Raw genomic sequence first — 20,507 nt, forward strand, 5'->3', positions numbered from 1 at the left:
TAACACTTTACAAAAGCAATTAAAAGTAATTATCAAGCTTCGCCTAGGTCACGGTTCATAGCTCTAATAAAATCAAATTAGCGACCGCCCATAAATTATCAGCCGCATGGGTCTAAGCGGGTTATTGACTTTGTATGCACCATCTGAAACGGATGGCGCGTCCGGTTTAAACTACTGTGCTGTTTTTTCATTTTTTTTTGTACGAACCAGGCTGTAAAATGCATAAAAAAATCACCGACGGCATCTTTATTCTTATTGCTGCTAAGAAAAAAAAATTAACATCATGTTTTTCGCCAATTGATATCTTTATTTAATTAGTAAAAAAACAAGATCTTGGTTGGCTTACCCGAGCTACTAATGTGTTAAAGACTTTGAGCCAATTAACTAAATCAAAAACCGATCAGAAATTGAAATAAGAATTAACGATTTTTGAAAAATGCAATTTTATATTTAAATACAAAACCAATTTACCATATCGACAGCTAAAATATATTAGTCGAGGTCAGCTATATAATTTTAGCATATATTTAGCACAAATGCACTCTTTTTGTATAATACATAAAACACTTAAGTTATCACATAATATTATACAGAACTCTAAATTTGCACTTATAGTGACATACCCAAATAAGTCACTTAATTCCGGCAAAGGCTGGCTTTAAATGTCATTGAAAATAAAAAAAACTTGTTTTCACTCGGTATTTCGTGAATAGCCAGTAACACTTGGGAATTCCAAATTCGTTGACACATGTCATCATAATGGTACACCTAACCACCGTAACATAATGTACAAAGAAATATGTGGCAAAGTAAACAACTAGTTCTTCGTGAGTACATATACTAATGAAAGGCGTCAAACTGGCCACTACGAATGTTGCACATTAAATTTAGTAAAAAAAACTGCTAAAATTAATAAAGATCGAACCGGCCACTACGAATGTTGCACATTGAATTTAGTAAAAAAAACTGAAAAATGAATAAAGACGTCGATCTGGCCACTGCGAATATCGCACATTGAAATTAGTAAAAAAAAAATTGAAAAGTGAATAAAGACGTCGATCTGGCCACTACGAATGTTGCACATTTAATTTTATTAAACAAAAAACTAATAAATTAGTAAGAATCTCACAGGAAACAGAGATACTAGTAAAAAAAAGAAATTGATTAAAATAATGGTTTATTTTACTATAATACAAAAAGTTTGACAACTCAATCTGACGAAAACATTTGCAAACATCTTAATAAAGGGCGTTTAAAAGTCACAAGGCTGGACATATAAATCAGTGTTCAATAAAGAAAGGAGTCTGTCGTGCAATATTGTCGACTGCGGTCAATTTAAAGTAATGGACATTAATTGGCGATCGATTGTCCGGCTGCACTTTAATTAAAAACAATCAACTTGTCCCTTTCGGAATTATACTTAAGTTTCAATTTAAAATTAATTTGCACGCAATGCAGAAAGTTGTATTGTAATATCCAATCAAAGATAAATCAAAATATGAAAAATGGTTTATCGTTTGAATGATTTACGTCTCTTGCGGATTGATGGGATAGATTCTTGTGACAAAAATCCGGTGGTCGCGGTGTGTTCCATTGGAGATCCCGGGGTACTCACAGTTACACTTGTGGATGGCCACCAAGATGGCTTTAGGATGAAAAAATTATCACATAGCCCACTTTTCCCCGAAAATTACGGTATCTTTTCACGATTCCCACCCAATACCAAATAAAAAGGGTTCTTGTATCAAAAATATGACTGACTTGGTATTGATTGATTACACAATACTATACAACCTGCACACATCTGAGAAGAAATTCAAAGATACGTGTGAAGTCAACCAACCCGCACTTGGCCAGCGTGGTTGACTATGGCCTAATCACCCTTAACTTAGGGTAGGCTCCGAGCCCCTCGGTGGGGACGTATAGTGAGCTGATGATGATGATGACACAATACTAAGAGACTGCTCGAGAAATTATAAGAAGATTGTGAATGAAGTTGTTAATTCTCTAATAATAGTTAATTATTAAATAAACTAAAAAAAATGAAATCAACACGTAAAGTCTAAAATTTTTTTTTATAAACCAACTGCGATGTATGTCATGAGTAATATGCGTACGTGTCCAATTGATAAGAAAATTATGAGTAAAACAGTTAATTTCATACTCGGAATATCAAAACAAAACAGTTGATGCAACGAACTTTGTACCATAACCATATCCGTATCATAAAAGTCTCGGACTATAGACTTATAAAGTAAATTATAATATTTTAATGACAATATATTAATTATAATTATTAATAGTCTTAATAGTAATGAGATTGAATGTGGATGGCTACAAAGGTAAAGGAAGACGAAAAAAAAAGTATGGATTGACTGTGTGAGACAGGATATGCGTAGGAAGGGGGTAGATTTGGATATGTCGGCTGATAGAGATGTATGGAGGAGAAGTACATACTGTGCCGACCCTCGATAGGGATAAGGGCAGGTTGATGAGTCTTATTATAAGTTTATTTTACAGTTTCTACTTTTCTACAACAAAGAAAAATATAGGAATATTTCATCAATCGGTACCGTAAAAATTACGTATAAAAAACAAAAGACAGTACAATTACAAATTATATTACAATGATTTTGATGATAATCTTATTCTACATCCTGTTGTTTTTAAAAGGAACATATATAACGATACAACTACTAACCTGTTAAAAGATATACACGAAATTCTACGGCATCCCACTTCTTGCACTTCTGTAACAAAAGAGAACAAACATGTATAAAGTTGAATTTCCTTTACGCGCGTTACAATTCCAAATAAATTTATACAGGACCAACACAATTGTGCTGCCAGCTGCTTCTTTATTAATAGCCGTTGCAAAAGTATTCGCTTCAAAGACTTTTTATAAGAAAATCTTCGATTACAATGCGGCGTTATTGTCGACTTTAAATCACTATGATTAAACTCCGAGCAGCTGTTGGCAGACAGTGGATGCTCCATTATTAACGGTACAGGTAAGAATCGAACCCGAGTCACGTGATTTTGATCTTTACTATAAACCAAATAATTGAGTACTGAGGGCCTAGCATGAATATTGGTGAGAACGTTTTCGTAACGACATCAAGAAAATTTGTGAAAGTACACCAATAAATCTCGCACAGATTTGGACATATTTTGTCGATGACGATACGAAGGAACGCGTCGCAAATATTCGTACTAGCCCGCCGGTATGAATGAAGAATTCATGAATGAAGATCATGGCAAAAAAAAGCTATATTAGATTGCCGACATTGTTATTTTCGTTGACTTTATTGTAAAATGTTGTCTATAGATAATTTCTTAGCGTCTTTTGCTTGGATTCCTCAATACACATACACATAGTATAACTTTCACTATTTAATTTGAACTATGGATTAAAAACAGATTTCTCAAACAGTAAGTACAAAAAAACCTAATGAAAATTTTATAATTTGCCGCAATTATTTCTCGCAACGTATTACATAACTTTTAAATGTATCTAGCAATTGGAGTAACATCTATATGAAATGCAATCTCAGTTCAGCATTTAGGCCTCAATATCGGAGCATAGGTTATCTGAATGCTCGTACCCAGATCAAGGAGCCCATGTGTAGGAAATATTTTATCTGTAGACTCGAAGAAACAAGCAGATGACTGTTCCTTATATTGCAAGTCCTTGTATCAAATACTAGAACCGAATTAATTAAATACATTGCTCATCTTACTAATATTATAAATGCGAATGTGTTGATGGATGTTTGTTACAAGGTATCAGAATGGCTCAACAGATCTTGGTGTAATTTGGAATAGATGTAGAACATAGTCTGGAAGAACACATAGACCTCTTATTAAGTATTTTTAATTCCGCGCGGACGGAGTCGCGAGCGATATCTAGTTTGAAATACATTTTTGAAATAAAAATAAATTAACTTTATTTCTTAGTTGCAACAGTTGTACGAGGAGAGTCTTCTTAATTTTCATTAAAAAATTAAAAAAATGTATAGGAATATAACACGAGGTAATAGATAAGGCGAAGTTACAATAATTTCCATGAGGCGTGTCTTTGATACTGGTGACATCGTTGGTGTAAATAAGATAAATTGATTTAAAATACTCGTTACAAGGCTATCAGCGATTTGATTTGACTTGTCATAATCACAGATTGACGTCAACGGATGAAGCTCTCTGTAAATAACATACAAAGGTGAATGGAGGCAAAGTAAAAACAATTTAAATACATTCTATATGTACTTCTTATCTGTCGTAATTAAAACTACTTGAATATAAATGTCGTGATAATAGAAACACGTTATATAATAGGGACGAATTGCGTAAAAAAAAGTATGATATGAAAATGACAATCTTGCTAAAAAAAATAGCAATGGCCCTTACAAATCTAATTCTAATATAGATCACAAGTATAATGTTTTTTTATTATTATGAGAAGGATATAAATATGCGGCAGAAATTCTGTCGTCTAACAATTCAAATAAATTCTTTCTTTGCATTACTCTCAAGGTATACAACGAAATTGTTTCCTTTAAGTAATTCTTTAAAACACGTCTATTGTTTGAACATAATGTAAATTCTTCGGTCACCGTATTAGTCATTAGCTCATTAGAAGCGCTGACTTCACTATTGTCAATGCTAAACGCGACGCGACGCCTTGTACTACGCATTGTAACCAACTAGATAATTTTACACTGATAAGTAACTTTAAACAAGTGAAGTACGTTATTTAGAGTCTGTTGCCGATACAAACAGACCTTTTTAGACTTTTTTTTTAATTATTATTTTTAAAATTAGAATGTTTTATTCTTCTTTGCATGATGCTTAAATGTCAGTTGTAAATATATTTTCCTCATAGTGAATGCTAATCATTTCTTTTCTCATGTTTATTAATTATTTTCATTTTTACTTTTATTTTATTTAAACTTTTTCCTAATTTCACCGCTCGAGTTTCCTTCGTCTATAGAGCATTTTATTTCAAGACTCCCAGCTTTGCTTCGATTAATTATATCTCATTAGCACAAATTTCGTCTGTATCAAAATCCTGCAGCGAGATAGTAAGTCGCTTAGCTGGTGAAAATATTCAGTGTTAATTAAGGTCGGCTTATGCAACGGTCCTTTGCGATATAATTTAAATTTTTTAAGATAAAACATGCGAATGGCACAAATAAAACACCGGCTACAGTCAGTTAACGGTTAACCCAAACCGCTGCAAATACCGTACGAGATATTAACTAAAAGTTTTGAGTTGCACAGCGATGTTATGCCAAAATAAGACAGAAGGAACCAGTGTAATATTTGTCTTACTTATTTTTATATGAAATTTTATTATGGCATGTTTTGAAATTGCCATCGGCAGGAAATGAATGCAATATAAAGACACTTTGTTATATTATGCAAGTTTTGTAATATGAATATTGTGCCACTTTTTTTATAACACTGCAACCCGTGGTCTGCTTTTACATAAAATGATAACTTTATAAAAGTCAGGACGATTGAGTGCTTATAAGTAATTACTTCTTTGGTTTCGTTAGCGCATTGGTCGAGAATCCAGTTGCTATTATGGTAACAGATTATTTAAATTTCCTGATTTGTAATAGTAGCTTTCAATATTTGTTTTTTTAGTCTATAAATTCACGTTGCCGACACATACTTGACCTTTCATACGTATATTTTTTCTTCCTTTTTTCTAATATAAATGCAGTTGTAAATATTATCTTCAAAAACAGTGCGTGCTACGGGTACGGATTTCCTATCCTCCTAGGTCGGGGGTTCGAATCCTGCCATTCGACTATTGTCGTAAACCATATCCTAGCACAAGCCTAGAGCTTAGTTGGAATGGTAAAAGAAATATTAGTAAATTTACAAAAGAAAATCTGCTAATATTTTTATTTAAAAAAAAATCATAAGATCAACAGAAATGCGAATAATCGTCTACTTCCTTTGGAAAATAAAGCGTTAATAAACAGCCTCATAATCCTAGACATGAGAAGCCAGTTCTTACACATAAGTGCGTAAATTGCATGCAAGCAAAGTGTAACCTCATCTGGCCAACATTCATTTGATTACACTGAGATCGTGGGAAACGACCGCCGACAGAAACCATTATACATTTCCAGTAAAGCGAAAAAAATAACACTCTTATTCTAAATAAGTATTCATACGGTCAAGCATGAGAAATTAATAAATGAAATTATTGATGATAAAGTCTAATTTCAAATCTGTTCACTATTAATTACTAGCTGTCGCCCGCGACTCCGTACGCATGGAATTAAAAAATCTACATAATAAGCCTATGTATTCTTACAGACTTTATTATATATGTGTTCCAAATTTCATCAAAATCCGTTCAACCGCTCCGGAGATACCTTCAAACAAACATCCATCTAAACATTCGCATTTTTAATATTAGTTGGATTATTAATTAAAGAACAATAATAATGAAGGACCGATTTAGGCAATACAAAGCGAAGAATACGGGCTTTTTAAGACTACTTCTTAATAGACTGGAGAGGAATATATTATGCAAATATTTAATGCATACCCGAGGAAGCTGTGACCCTCCCAGTCGTGTGATAAAATATGTTTTGAGTAATATAATAAAATAGCATTGGATAGCATTCACTGATAAAAGTGTTTGTCAGTGAACAAGGTCGGCGCGGACGACTTATTGACTTACTGGACAGTGTACATAGTGTGTAAATTATATTTGCACGCAGCGCGCCGTCTACTTCATCTATTTTTTACTATTATTTTTGAAGCAACGATGGAGTCATCGTCTACTTTCGTACAATTTCCGGTTGAAAGTAAAATCCAGACACATCTTTAATTTTCTTAGATTCTTTCGTAATTGCTAAAATAATAGGAACAATAGGAACAATAGGAATAATTAAATTAATTTCATTGATCAAACTTACTTTCTATTATCAGTGGCATTATTTATCTATGTGTGAAACTGCACATGTGATAAAGAGTGGACCATACGTCAATGAAAGTGGGTGGTGGCATTGTCAGTAACTAATTCAACAGACAAAAGCAACGAGTGGGCGTGATGAATCAGTGATATTGTCAGCGACACTGCATACTCACCCACTATGTACGAACCACAAAAATTTACTGATACGTTTCGAACGAATTTGCGATATTCTGGTGAATTCTTTTAAACAGAATCGTGTGGTATAAGGAAAATGATATCACATATGCAAATTGAGCTGACGCGAATGACTTCTGATTATGTAATTCCTTGTCATTTGAATAGTGAGGCTAGTGACAAATGTAATAAAAGTTTCTAACTTTATCACACCAAGCTTGAGCCAACTAATCTACCGTATTACTAACAGACCCAAAAGGAATGTATTTTCGAAAAACAAATATAAAATATTGTTTCCGTTGGGAATAAAGCACAACCGTCTATACAAGAAGCGAACGAAATAAATTCAACTGTGATAAATCAATTTATTCAAGTTTATATCAGGATCCATTCGAGCCGAGAAGTTCGGAAGGTTAAAAAATTGAAATTCGAAGAAAAGCATGCGGACAAAAAAAAAGGTCGCCGGCATTAGACGTCGGATAGCGAGGCGAAGTACAAAGGGCCTCAGTGTCGGAGGTCTTGTAAACAGATTGTGAAGGAAAAGATATTTTTTGTTGCGAGATATAGAAATAAATTGGGCGTCGGCTCGACGGCGCTGGCTCCACGCAGGTAGGAATTTCTTTACGGACAGGATTACGCTTTTCGTGGTCGATTTTATCTCGGTTACTTACGTGCACAAACGTTGTTATCACCGTTATGTTTGCACATATATGGACGACCTCGCATTCATGCCTACTCTACGTGTATCACGAATTCCATTTCATATTACTTATGTCTTTTGTCATGACTTAATTATAACAAAATATTGTAAAAAATTCTCTCACGCCAAACACATTGACATTTAAAGATGCCAGCTGAATAAGTTTATTATTAAGAATAAGAAAGAAATTTTAAACTTTATTACTTAAATTCTCGTACTATTACTAATTTTATAAATGCGAATGTTTAGATGAATGGATGTTTGTTAAAAGACATATCCAAAACGGGTGTATGAATCTCGCTGGAATTTGATGTAGATATAGAATATAGTCTGGAAGAACATATCAAGCAACTAATTAAGTTTTTTATTTCCGCGCAAACGGAGCCACGGGGAACTATTTACAATTATTTAAAGACGATAGTATCTTAATTATCGTAGATATCGTAAAGAAACCGAGATTTTAAAAGCTACAATCATATTCGATGACGCAAAAACATATCTGATATGTTAACATGTTTATAACATAATATTTATACATTATCAAATGATCAATTAGCATTGAAAATTGAACGCTAACTATGAATAAACGTTTAACCTTGACGCGATGTCATTGAATATGACGATATCTCAAAAGGTAGTGGCTTGATTGCATAGAATAATGGCAGTGGCCCCATACAATGAATGCTTAGTACCAGACAGGTCAACTGTATTCAACGAAACTCTTTAATATTTAAAGCGTCAAAAAGCGACGGCTTAAACGTTCCTTTTTTTCGTGTTCCGTCTTTGATTAAAACTTTTTGAACGCTACAAATACGCATGTTGTCTCGTTTTATAATTTGACCGTGATGTTGTTTCTTTTTGATTTATTATGTCGAAGTACGCTATAAGAACTTATCAAAGGTTAAACTAATCCGTATAAATGTTCCTAATATTTTTATTCAAGATGGAAACTGGCAGCAAAATATTCTGATTTAAAATGAAAAACCGTTAAAAACATACTTAACATATACAATGATTCTATGAATTCGGTATTCGTTCGAAATATATATTTTTACTTTTATCTCGTAATAAATGACTGAATTTCTACATCTCTCTATGTAATATATATGAGAATTTACGCCTGTAGCCTAACGAGGTAAGAAGACTTCTATTTGGCAAGGATGTGGTACATCTGTCTCGCTTCTTCTGCATACATCTATGCACAAAAGTATGTTGGGTGTTGAATTATTTATCAGTTGTAAAACAATCATCGAATTAATCATTACAATGCATGCCAAACTAGATACCGTGTTGCAGGGAAGCCACATTGAGGCGGGCGTCCAGTGCAATTATGTCAATCACGTATCGATTTACCGAAGCGACGCAAACAATGCGATCAGACGACTCCACTTAATCACAACACGACCGCAGAACAAACATGATCGATCATAACACGAACCTCACTTCTCGTATGTTTTCAATGAGAGTCAATACAACGGTACATTCGTGTACACAATTGTTACAAGTAATTTTTTGCAGAATTATAAGTTTACTCTCATGACAAATAACTTGTGTACTAATATTTGCTTTTTTTTATTTAACCGGTTTGTTATTATTCTGACGAATAAAATAATACCGCAGAGACGGAACTTGATTTTTTTACTGTTGTAAGAAAAAATTGATAGACCCGTAACCCGTAATGACGTAAATCGTACGTCGTGTGAACGTGTAATATTGAATTGAATATAAAGTACATCAATAATCACTAAAATACTATTCGAATACAACGAGAATAACTTACGATACGATAGTTCGTTATAGTATATTCCCTGGATGGTCACGGTGAACGACACCGCAAAGCAAATTGCGGGGAGCGCAAACCGGACTGAGACGACCAGTCTAGTGTATCGGGAGACGGTAGAATGGCACTTCAGTGGCCATTAGCCGTAGCACACCAGCTCTACCTATAGAACATATCCCGCGCCCCACGCTCGCGGTCGCAAGTAATCTAGACAACGATAATGGTGGTTTTATGACTACCTAACCGCAATGCGAAGAGAAGGCTATGGATAATGAGATATGCAAGGAACATATTATCGTTTACTGAGAATGAGTTAACTGGTCCAGTGTACGAAAAAAGATATCAAAGACAAAGTCGTCGTAGTACAACTCAATTATTTACAAAATAGTTTGTACATGACAGTACTAACATGAAATCTGAAAAAAATATTATAGAAGTCAATTTATTTTAAAATCCTTCTAAGATTCATTGACATTTTACGTATATTATGATTACATAAAACGACTTTTTAACAACAAAACAAAACACTGATAAGACAACGAATCAAGAAATGAAATAAGATTTTATCAATATCGATTATAAATATTTGATTGTGTCGATTATGATTTAGTTTCTTTACGTCACAAGGCTACTGTTTGTCTAATCTCAATTCTTTTCTTCCTTGTTTGTATTGAAATAAATTGTGTAAGAATGGTCAGCTAGTGCCAAAAGGAGCCATCCGTTGTTTTGTGGCGCAGTTAAAATAAACTCGTTCACGGAAACCGTTGCTTTACTACCTGCAATACTGTCAGTATCAAACTGCTAATGGGTCAAGTAAATAATGAAATGGCTATTTATATTTCAAAGCTACCTTATTTCAACACAAGTAGCAATTTGAGGTTTTGATAACCTATTGTGTCTTTTATTATAAGGAAGCATTTGAGACGTGCACAGAAATGATTTGACATCCATTTTAAGCTTTATCTTAGCACTAAAACGTTCTTAAGGTATATATGCTTACAAAACACTAGCTACGTATAATTTAATTAATTAACAGAGGCAGACGCTAGCAACATGTTGCACGAATTGGCCAGCTCGACCTGACAAATACCACACCGAAAAAGGGGTGAAGTGTTTGCCACAATTTCACAATTCTAAGTTTCGTCTGATTAGTGTGTTTGCCGGAGGAATTGGAAGGGAAGATGAATGTGGCGGAGGAAGTGACATATAAGAAGAGATATCCACTTTCTATGCGTTCCTATTGTAAGGGTAAAGATAGGTTTATGAGCAGCAGTCATTCGCTGTTTTGCCGAAATTAGTTGGTCGCCAGCTCCTTTGCTATTTCATTGGATACATAACGAAAAACGTACCTATAAATAATTTACCTACCTATTTGTTATTAAAATATTTTAGTATGTAATACATATGAAATTAACGAGCTTTCTTATTACCGAATTGCATATAAAACATTATATTGAATTATGATGTTGCATTAAATCAATCGAAATAATACGTTTCATTATACTCTAAGCGGAATATATTGGTATTTAACTATAAATCAAGCAAGTTTCTCCGGGAGATTTATACACGTACTTTCTTGAGACAGTCATTATTGTTAGTGGCCGTAACGCGTAAGCGGCTATAAACGTCTAAGTTGTCCCGTGAATGCCACAATATCGAACCGAGTGTCTATTCTATAATAGTAGTTCACAATGTTTATTGCGAACGTTTGAGAATCCATTACCGTTGGAAAGGCTTAAGATTGAATTGCGGTAAGTTCGCGTGGGCCTGCAAACTCTTTGGTCGCTCCTGATCTAGGTAGTTTGTCTTAGTCGTGTAATATAGCTTTCTAATTGGAGTTCGCTTCGGTATAGCACTTTGAATTGTATACAATTTATATTTAAACAATAATATAAAGGGAATAAAAAGGATTCTCTTAGTTTTTTTTTTAATAAGGCAATCCTCTGAGTCTTTCTTTGAACTGATGTTGAAGAATCGAAATCAATGATCTTCATCAGGCTAAACATTCAATAATTAAATGGAATTTACCTTTATGTATCGTAATCTTATAAGTTTACGAAATTGAAGAAGGCTATTTCTTGTACATTTGTGAACGTATTCCATTTAAAACCTAACTCTGCTAGTAAACCGTCCCTACCGTGTTATTGTCCTGTATAACCAGTTGTCTCCAGGTCTAGATTTATTTTCTTGTGGTCAGTTCACCCACGCTATAACAGTGGGCGTTTGGATCTTCGAGAGATAGTCGCACACTTTTGCAGTAATCACATTTCTCAGTAAATCCAAGGTCTATGTCTACTCCATATATTAAAAGTGCATTCGAAATTATTAATAGTTTATTTATTTCCATAATTAACTATTCAATGCTTTTTATCCACTTACTTTCAGTCCTTGTGAACAGTTAAAATTGGATTTTAAAAAATTGCTTTTGCCTGCGATATCGTCTCTACAGAATTAAAAAAAATATATTAATAAACATAGCCATGTTACTTAATACTAATGTAGATTTCCAATGATAAAATAAATTTTGAAATCGGTTCAGTTGTTTTTGAGTTTATCAGAACAACGCTACATACAAAAACACTTTCATTTCAATATTATTAGTATTTTTGCTGATAAAAAGACACTGTAGTGATTGATGCTGATTCAAGCAATATTACAGTAAAGGTTGTAAATAATCGTCAGTAATTAAATCCACTGCATTAACAAAATGCCAACAGTTCATATTACTCATATGAGGTGATTTTCGAAAGGAGTCAATGCAAAAAGGCAAACCAAATGTTATCAATGTCAATCTGCATGTCTCGGGGAAACGGTAAATGAATTCACGATGTTATTTTAAACGTTGTATAAATACGGTTTTTTGATATGAATTTGTTGACGTAAAATAAGATAAACAAGAGGATAAAGTTACTTTTTGTCTGGGGAAATACATAAATAACATAATAAATCACTGACTACTTAATGTTATCTGTATTTGAGAAATACAATACATGAGAAATCTGGTTAATTAAAAATTAATTTATATATTTTTTTTTGTTTTATAGTGTAAGACAGATTAAAAATGTTCATAGAGTTTAATATTGAAATAGTCAATTTTAGATCTGACCACCATTGCTTTCTAGAAACAACTTGTTTTGTTTCAATTGTTTGTGTTTAGGTAAATGCTCGTGTAAAGCGGTGTAAACTATCCTTGAATTTTGAATTAAACCCATGAAAGTCTTAGTTAAATTATTTGTTACAAAAGAAGCAAACTGATTTCTAATATCTATTTGTATATTTCTCTAATCGTCACAGCAACTAGTATCACAAATTCTTACTATGATAAAAGATTTTAATGTCACTTAAAACTTACCTCTTACTAATATTGTAAATGCAACAGTTTAAATGGATGGATGTTTGTTAGAAGGTATATCCAGAACGGCTTAACGAATTTAGATGAAATTTGACCCATGATTTGAACATAGACTGGAATAACACATAGACTACTTACAATTTTTTTTTAACACCTCGCCGACAGAGTCGCGGGCTTCAGTTAGTATGTAAAATAATATCATAAAGTAATCAGTTAACACGTGTGAATATATCATTATTTAAACAATAATTCCGTAAATGTACTGCATTGCATCATAATTGTTATAAGAAACAATAGCGCATCGAGAAATTATTTAACTTTCATTCACTAATTATAGAATTTAACAACATCGAGAACAATAGATAGTTATCTCCAACAAAACATGCGATTAGGAATTCTGACCGGTACACCGGCAGTCACCATGTTGGACCGGTACCATACCATGCCTATATTGGGCTAAAACCATCCAACTTACCTCTACTAAAGATTATAAATAAATCGTAACGAACTCGACATTTACTAATGATAAAATTGATATAAAATCGCAAATATTTTTCGATTAAAAACTAATAAAGTAAGTTTAATATTCAGAGATAAAATGAGTAAATTAATATTAAGTAGCACAATTATTAGTCGTACGACTAATAGTTTTCAAGTTCAAGAGAAACTTTGCTGACTTCTGTGTTTACCTTTAATAAAATTAATCATAAATAGAAATTATTAGTCAGTTTGAATCTTTTTAGTCTTACTAATATAATAAATGCGAATGTTTAGATGGATGGATATTTGTTTGAAGGTATCTCTAGAACGGCTGAACAGATCTCTATGAAATTTGGCATATATATAGATCACAGTCTGTAAGAACACAAAGGTACACATGCGAAGTCAGGCGTCTGCTAGTGAATAAATATAGTAGGAGCTAAGCACCACATGCAGCTATTACATAAGTAGACTTGCCAGCTTTTTATGCGTGAACAGAAATGGCAACACGGAGGATGGTGCCTCTAATGACAGTCGTAGGATTCTTGGAAATATGTAGAAATATATTTCTAGGAAAAAAAAAAAGTTCTTTCAAGTCTTTCGACGTTTTTTTAATACAATTGAAATTACTTTCGCATATATTGCATAATTATTATCTTCATTTTTTTATTTTCAGCAAGTAGAACAAAGAGAAACATATTTTTTAATGGTCAAATTATAAACAAAGTTCTATACCATAAGTCAGATATATGTTGTATATAATTATATATTAAAAACAGTTTTATTGTCGTAACACAATGGTGAACAATTACAATGACTTCAGCGACTATCGTCACATAATGGCCTATGACCTATTTAGTTGAAGACGGCGCACCTTAGCGCCAGTCGATGCCCTATTTAAATATTAAATTAGATGCTTATTTAATTTAATCACTACACACGTAACTGACATACCTTAAATTTGATATGTTCACTTCTTCCATTTCGGAATATTTTAACAAAAATCAAGACAAGTCAAAGAATATCTTATTTATAAAATTCTCGTGTCACAATTTACGTTCCCATACTCCTACGAAACGGCTTGACCAATTCTCATGAAATTTTGTAAGCTTATTGAGTAGGTCTGATAATCGGCTACCATTTATAATACCGCGCGGACAGAGTCGCGGGCGTCAGCTAATTATTTTATAAAAATGTGAAAAATTATATTATTATTTTGCGCAAACGTGCAACCAGTGGCTATAAAATAATTTAACATTTATCACAGTTTTAACGAAATTAAACATATTTATCTCACAATTTTATCTAATCAGCTTACTACTATTTCATCACAAACGATTAAATACAAGTGAATAAAAAAATATCATAGAGTTCGTCATTCATGCATTATCAAAAACGTTTAGTTGTCAAGAATAACTATGTTTTTTATTACGAATGAGTTTGATTATAAATAAAAACACATTTTATATTTGTGTTTTAACACGCTGATTATTCTTAAGCACGTTCCGTTTATTTCACGCAGCAAACACGACGTTAGAAAAAAAAACGTATCGAAACGGTTCATAAAACGCATGCAATTTTAATGACGTTAGCCAAGTACGTTCATTCGCTATTAAACCATTAAATAGTCACACCATTCACACAATACGATACGTCACAATACGTCAGGGTTTTAAACTGTCATGCTGCAATTGAAACACGTCGGGAATTGATGTATTGACCAAGTTAAATTCGGCCTTAGTTATATTATACGATGAAATTAAAGAGGCGTCCACTTATTTGACACTCACAAATAGGTTAGTAAGCATAAAGAGATCCAAACTAGTGGTCCTTAATAAAGCAACAAAGTGTAGATGCGTCTGATTCATACATGACCTTATAGAGATGATGCTATCGAATGAATTAACAAGTTTTGTAACCGAAATATATGAAAAGAAGTTGTGTCAGCTTTTTAGAGACTCCCCATATACTACGACTATTTGATGTTAATCCTTGATCAATCTTATTTAAGTATCTTTAAAAATCGATGGTAGTACAAACATTCAAAGATCAAGTTACAATTTTTTTCTATCAATACTCGAAGCCGTACCTTCATATCTAATGCGTAAAAACAAGTTACATAAGTAAATTTAAGACTATTACGGACGTGGGAAGGTCAATGGGCTTTTGGATTCACGCCGACAATTAAATAACTTGATAAACAGGATTTTATACGGTAAAATGATTGTTACAGCTTTCCTAAAATAGCAAAAAAGCGAGGATTAATTGATTTTCAAACAAAAAAGTACAAATTTTAATGTCATAAAAAACTTCACAGTCCTATTAAATTATTATCAGCTCAGGTTCCCGTTGAGGGACTCGAAACCTACCCTAAGTTAGGGGTGACTAGGCCATAGTGAAACACGCTGGCCCAGTACGGGTTGGTTGACTACATACTTAAAGCATCATTAATTAGAATCCTTTGGCGCGAATGACGTGCTTTCGTTACAAAGTCCAGTGTCAGAATAATTAGTGATGGGACCTAATCGTCGACATTTTAGTAAGGCTAGAGTTGTACCAGTACATCCGCGGTGTCGGATTTTCTATCTAACAAAACATATCTGTGAATTTCTTCACAGGTATGTGCAGGTTGCATAACGGTGTTTTCCTTCACCGTAAGAAAGTTAGATAAATGTTTATATGTTAATCATCAAAAAATCCTATAACATAGTTGAACAAAATTTAACACAACACTAACGCATCACATAACAAGGTATCTTTTAATACGATTCTGATAGAATCTGTTTATATATGTATCAGAATACTACACAAATCCTATTAGCGGTATTAGTATAGCAATACTGGTGTTACATACTGCCGAAGCGGATGGCAACCCACCCCGCCCGCATCGTATGATTGTTACTACACAACCGGTTGCGTCTTGCTTATTAAACATCTATTAAAACATTTAAAAAAACTACCGTAAAACTTTGCTAGATATAATAAGTGTTCTACAATCTTACTTAATAACTTATTATAAATGCGAATGTTTAGATCGATGGATGGATGGGCGGATGTTTGTTTGAAGGTATCTCAACAACGCCTGAAAAGATCCCGATGAACTTTGGCACACATATAGAACATATAGTGGAAAAACACATAGACTACTAATTATGTTTTTTTTAATCCGCGCGGACTGTCGCAGGCCACAGCCAGTCTTAGTAATATTATGAATGAGAAAGTTTAAATGGATGGATGCTGGTTAGAAGGTATCTCCAGAATGTCTAAAGATATAGAATATGAAGAACATATAGGTTTTTTTTAATACTGTGCGGACGGTGTTTTTGTAGACTTCTGAACGGCTATAGAATGTAACTTCTCGTGCGACGAATAAATTAAACCTTTTAATTTTGTTGTAAGATAAACGGTAACATGAACTTCAGCTTGGTGAAAGCTGAAACGTTACAGCGAACGCACACTTCGATAAAATACCGTTGCACACGATTATGATCGTAAGCACGTGAGAAAAAAAGGTGAAAGTCGCTTAAACTAATCGATTACGCTACACGCAAATCATTTCAATACACCAAATCTGATTAGACAGACAAAAGTTTAAACGATATATCTATTTCAATGCTGCAACATTGCCGGCCGATTCGAATTGCACTACCGGCAAACATTTATCATTGAGGAAAGACCCAATGACATACTTTTTTACACGCGCAAGTGTGATACAGTTCTTCGAACTAATTATTCCATTCAGTGTACTTTCACTACAGTTATAAAGAGAGCTTTATAATTCGAGCATTTTATCACAAATATATGATCAGAGATATGGGAAATTAAGGATTAATACGATTCTATTATCTTTTGTATACAAAAATCAATTGCTGTTCGTTAGTCTCGCTAAAACTCGAGAACGGCTGAACGGATTTATCTCATCTCGGTCTTGAAATTTTCGCTGACGTCTAGGGAAGGTTTAAAAGGTGAGAAAAATTCGATAGCAGGGAACTAAGTTTTTTTTTCATCCCACGCGGACGAAGTCATAGCTTCAATCTTTTGTAGAAGAAACTACGATGGTTGAGGTGTTGAAATACATATAACAGATATCCTAGAATATATATAAAGAAAAGATATACATAAATGATGTTTCCATGTATTCTATATTACCTGTTACAAAATAATCACCTTTTAGTGTAAAGGGGCCTCGCCGCCAGTTGTAAACCTTGGAGCCGGCAGATAGCAGGAGATAATGTCATAGAGATTACAGATGCTATCACATGTAATTAACACACGACGGGTGTTGTTATGTCACAGCCTTATACGGCGCAGTGAATAATAAATATTAGCTGTTATAATTTTACCTGACAACTATTCGAGTTCTGCGTAAACAAATTAATATGATTGACTCAAATTATATGAAATTTAATTAGTAACTCATAAATTAATTTGGAACTACGGACACTATCATGAAATTACTGTATTTTTAGTTATAATTAAAATTACTGGGTACGCGTGACGAAAAGCACGAGATTGAATACTACTTAAAACAGTAATGTATTGGTTAAAATGTCGATAGAAAAATGACATTTGCGGACGCGGCCCAAAATAACCCTGAGGTAGGGCCCTGGATGGGTCCGAAACTAGTCGGTGCCGACATCGACGCGTGTGCTTAGCTGTTTATATATTAGTTTATAACATCTTACGAAAGATTAAATAACATATAAATGTATTTCAAATGATTGGAATAACTATGTAACATAAGATTCTTGTAAGATACATTGTTGAATCTTAGCTAACGGTACAGTACCATGGTCACCATTAATCATTATAAACGAGTATCAGGCAAGCTTCCTAACTGTCTTACGGAATAACAGCTAGTAAGCGAAGACATTGTAGTTAACATCTTGATTAAGATAACATTGTATCCGCAATTTGCTCCGACAGCTCTAATAATGGTAATAAATATCCAGCTATTTTGCGATTTGTGAATTAAAATAAAATACGATAAATAAATACAATTTTTTACTTTATTAACTCTAATGTAGTTTAGATTTAAATATCCATTAAATTAAAAGTAGAAATCTAATAATAACATTTTAATTCTTAATAAAATGATTTTAATGAAATAAATATAGGAAAAACTCAAATAATATAAACTTCTTATATTTTTATACACAAATAAAAGTAACGTCTTACGATGAAGGAAAACAACATGATGCATCCTGCACATATCTGCAAAGAAATTGAAACATATGTGTGAAGTCAACCAACCCGCACTTCGTCAGTTGGTTGACTATGGCCTAGTTACCCCTAGCTAAGGGTATCCTCAGTGGGGACGTATAGTTGATATTAAAATAAAAGTAACAACACGTCACAGTAGGGTACCAACTAGTTAGTAAAAATACGATAATGAATAAACACGCAAATTACACATAAAATTTGCAGATTTCGTAATCTTTATTTGACCTAGGTATCAGTCACTCGTTATCACGTCAGAAGAAATTAATTTAAATTTAAATGTTTTTATCTGCATTATTTGTTTTTCATAATATTTTAATTTATACTGCATTGCATACGTGAGACAATATAATCTTATATATACAAAGCGTTGCATAGTATCTAACCTTGCAGTATGCAAGTGTTGTTTGTATGTCTTATCATTTATTAAATATCTACCAGTTATTTAACCAACTGAGTGATACTATTTATGCAGCTTATTGAAATATAAACATTAAGAGACAATGGAAATCCTTAAATTACTTTGTTAAAATGAACTATCTATAATAATAAATGAATAGAATTTCAAGAAGAGCGTTATTTTTTTAATTTAGAGGTCAAATTTAAGGCAAAAGTTTTAACCATTGCAGTTCAGGATTTTCCCAGATTAATAAAAATATTAATACTGACTAGGTTTTACCCAGAACATGTGTGTTTTATATATGTATTTACAACCATAAAGTTTTGTTTATACAAGTCTAGCTACCGCCCGCGACTCCGTCTCGCGAAATGAAAATAATACTAAATCAGTAGCCTATGTGTTTTTCCAGACTATGTTCTACATCTATGCTAAATTTCAGCGAGATCTATTCAACTATCCTGTAGTTACTTTCAAACAGACATCCATCCATCCAAACATTCGCATTTATAATAATATCAGTCAGATAAATAATAATGCACAGAAAAGTACGACTCCATCTAAAAGGTTAAATAAAATTTCCTTATCCAATACGGTTCAGTGAACGTTAACTTTGAAAACAAGTCGTTTCTCTAATAAAAAGAAATTAAAGAATACAGTTGTGATATAAACAACATATATTTATGAAGAAAACTATATCTTATCAGCTGACTGACTGATCGGTCAATAGTTCACTTCTCAAACCGTTTGTTTGCCTTAGACAATCATCTTGGCAATTATAACATTTTTTGATAACAATAACGAATATTATACTTCGGTATATCGTTAAAATTGTAATATAGTGATTGCATATGGCATCATTTTTATATTTTTTTTTAATTAATAATTTAAAACACTTATTTGAAGCTAGAAGATATTTTTAAAAATTGAAACCGATTAGCAGCTAACAGTAGCTAAATTCATCATATGATGACATTACCATCAGCTTGTGTCAGTCCAAATCAAATCATAAGCCTTTCCCAATGATTCTTATTCAATTTATTATCAGCTCACCATACGTCCCCACCGAGGGGCTCGGAGCCTGATCCAGCGTTGATTGACTTCACACATATCTTTGAATCTCTTCTCAGATATTTGCAAGTTGCATCACGATGTTTTCCTTCACAGTAAGAATTGATTTTGTTCAATTATTGAACAATAATTTCATTTCAACAAAAACTCTAGGAAATGATTTTAGTACTCAGGGTTAAATAAGATTAGACATTGTATTATCGCAATATTGTTGTCTATTTAACACAAAACAATAAAGATTTTACGTTAATACAAAAGGAAAAAATCAGACAGAATAGCCTTCTGTCGGTCGCGAGGTTAATGGCGGCCGAGCATTCGCTAATCGAGCATCTATTACTGTAATAGCGACGCGAATCGTGATGCCACAGTCTCCGTGCTGTCTAGAAATGCACA

At 33.1% G+C, this 20,507-nt stretch overlaps 1 protein-coding gene across 1 annotated transcript in view; it reads right to left on the minus strand.

Annotated features, from left to right (window-relative positions):
- wdp (Leucine rich repeat protein windpipe) overlaps positions 1-20,507 on the minus strand; it is a 43,377-nt gene that overhangs the window by 20,878 nt on the left and 1,992 nt on the right. Inside the window, exon 2 of the mRNA XM_013321079.1 lies at positions 2,702-2,750. The gene's annotated coding sequence lies outside the window, so the exon portion shown is untranslated. The remainder of the gene's footprint in view (positions 1-2,701; positions 2,751-20,507) is intronic.

Source organism: Papilio xuthus, unplaced genomic scaffold, assembly GCF_000836235.2.
Source record: "Papilio xuthus unplaced genomic scaffold, Pxut_1.1 DF825946.1, whole genome shotgun sequence".
In the NCBI taxonomy this organism is placed as follows: Eukaryota; Metazoa; Arthropoda; class Insecta; order Lepidoptera; family Papilionidae; genus Papilio; species Papilio xuthus.